We start from the raw sequence: 2,500 nt of genomic DNA, 5'->3' as shown, positions 1-2,500 counted from the left end.
TACACTGCACCTTAACCTAAGTTACACTGCACCTTAACCTAAGTTACACTGCACCTTAACCTAAGTTACACTGCACCTTAACCTAAGTTACACTGCACCTTAACCTAACTTACACTGCACCTTAACCTAAGTTACACTGCACCTTAACCTAAGTTACACTGCACCTTAACCTAACTTACACTGCACCTTAACCTAACTTACACTGCACCTTAACCTAACTTACACTGCACCTTAACCTAACTTACACTGCACCTTAACCTAACTTACACTGCACCTTAACTGTCACATGTAACGTCACAGGAATGTAGCTTTGCCTAACAGCAACCCTCTGAACATAGTTCACTGCTTGGATCCTCTGGTGTCATGTGTATTTCTTGATGCCATGGTGCGTACCCTCACATAAAGGTCTTTCGAGTGTTGCGTACTTTCTACACAGTCCCGCTAACCACTGGAAGGGTGTACCGCTACAGAACGAATATCGCCCTCCCCTCCTGCCCTTCCAAGCTGGTCGGTCAGGCGTTTGTTTGTGAAATGAGCCTTGCAGCTGTTCAGTTGCATTCGGTTGTCGATGCAGTCAGTGTACGTTGTGGTACGGCCTGTGTGGACTGTCCGCTGATGTACGCGTAACCCACACTGATCATCCGTCGTTACGTACTGAGTGACATAATGTGGCACATGCTTGACCGTACACCGGCTGCGCCCTACAATGGCGAATCATAAGGGCCATATGTTGTGCACGATGCTACTTGTCTCGTCTCCCCATTACAGCGAGATTGCACTGTTGTACGCCGTACAGACATGTGGTAAGTAGGTACGGACGAAAGTATTGCATGTTGGCCCCCCCCCCCCCCTCCTCCCTCTGCCGGGAATCAGCGTGAGCCGTCTGTTGATGTAGCGACGAGGGTTTTCCTATTTAATCGTATTGCCCCACACAACATGATAGCACGGTGGACCGCGTTCCACATCTGCGACATGCTACAGAGGCCGGTTGACAGTCGACCGCGCAAGGGACATTGCACACGTGCGCGGACCATCTTCCACGTGTTCTCTCGTGTACATGCCGCAGTGTGTATGTGGGCTGATGTAGCGTGTCGTGACACATAACATGCAGGCATGCCAGAATCGTAGATTTCGCAAATGTAGATTGACGTATACGTTAGCTGCCAAAGATCCGCAAATGAACTGGAAATCAGTTGTTGAGCGGTTGTTCGCGCTGCAGGTGCATCGGTGATAGCGACGATCGGTACATCTGTGAACCGGTTGTTTCGGCGGTACCCGCCATGCCCCCGAACCTGAGTTGGCCATGTGGGTATGAAGCGATACGAGGCTGTGGCTTGGCGGGACAGTCCCCGGCCGGTGAGGGGGGGCCGCCCGGCGTGCTGGCCGCGCGCTGCGTGAGCGCACGCACTACAGCCGGCTGGTGGGGGGCGCCCAGTGGCAGGAGCGCCGGCCGACGGGCCCGGCTGGCGTCCCAGCTATGCGCCGGCGCACCCTGCGCGCGGCGCCAGGCGGCCAAAGTGGGTTCTGCCGAGCCCGGTGCGAAGCGCGGTGGACATCTGCAGTGTGCTGGTCCGATTGCGGACTGTGTGCGTTGAGGATGCGCCGCCGCCCGGCACTCGGCGTCGCGACGCCGTCTGCTGCTCGGTCGCCCCCAGCGGTTCTCGCAGGTGGTTTGTATCGCAGCTCTGCGGACGTGTTGGCGCGTGCGCTGTGCTGGGAGAGTTCGCTTCTGCACCCAAGTGGGGCTTTGCCCTTCTGTGGCGCTGGCGTTGGAGCTGCCGGTCACCGTAGGTGGCGCGTGTTGTTTCCCGCCGGCAATGCCACGACAGCACGCTCCCGGGCCTCTGTCGGCAGCGGCAAGCTCAGTTGGGAGCACGGGTGTTCGCACTGAAAGCGTCTACTCGCCTATCTCCGGGCGATTGCGCCTCTCTCGAACCCGACCAAGTACTTAGGACGGCGCTGCGCGCCGCCGGGACCTGAGAGGGTTTCGAGGTGTATCGTGCAGGGGAGCTCAGCCTCCTCCTGTTTGCAGAATAATTGAGCGGACGCTTGCGTGTTCGCGCGGGCCCTCGGGACACACTCCCGGGCGGCCGGCTGCTCAGCTCTCGTTGACGCAGCTCCCTGGTTGATCCTGCCAGTAGTCATATGCTTGTCTCAAAGATTAAGCCATGCATGTCTCAGTACAAGCCGCATTAAGGTGAAACCGCGAATGGCTCATTAAATCAGTTATGGTTCCTTAGATCGTACCCACGTTACTTGGATAACTGTGGTAATTCTAGAGCTAATACATGCAAACAGAGTCCCGACCAGAGATGGAAGGGACGCTTTTATTAGATCAAAACCAATCGGATTGGCTCGTCTGGTCCGTTTGCCTTGGTGACTCTGAATAACTTTGGGCTGATCGCACGGTCCTCGTACCGGCGACGCATCTTTCAAATGTCTGCCTTATCAACTGTCGATGGTAGGTTCTGCGCCTACCATGGTTGTAACGGGTAACGGG

General features: G+C 56.0%; 1 non-coding gene across 1 annotated transcript in view; it reads left to right on the top strand.

Moving 5' to 3' along the window:
• The first annotated feature begins 2,118 nt into the window (after positions 1 to 2,118).
• The window catches only part of LOC126311171 (small subunit ribosomal RNA), a 1,893-nt gene continuing 1,511 nt past the window's right edge, over positions 2,119 to 2,500 (top strand). Inside the window, exon 1 of the ribosomal RNA XR_007554454.1 lies at positions 2,119 to 2,500. This exon is cut by the window's right edge and continues 1,511 nt beyond it. This is a non-coding gene — a ribosomal RNA (small subunit ribosomal RNA).

The sequence above is a fragment of the Schistocerca gregaria genome, unplaced genomic scaffold (genome assembly GCF_023897955.1).
Source record: "Schistocerca gregaria isolate iqSchGreg1 unplaced genomic scaffold, iqSchGreg1.2 ptg000398l, whole genome shotgun sequence".
Classification (NCBI taxonomy): Eukaryota; Metazoa; Arthropoda; class Insecta; order Orthoptera; family Acrididae; genus Schistocerca; species Schistocerca gregaria.
This window is presented reverse-complemented; position numbering and strand designations above follow the sequence as displayed.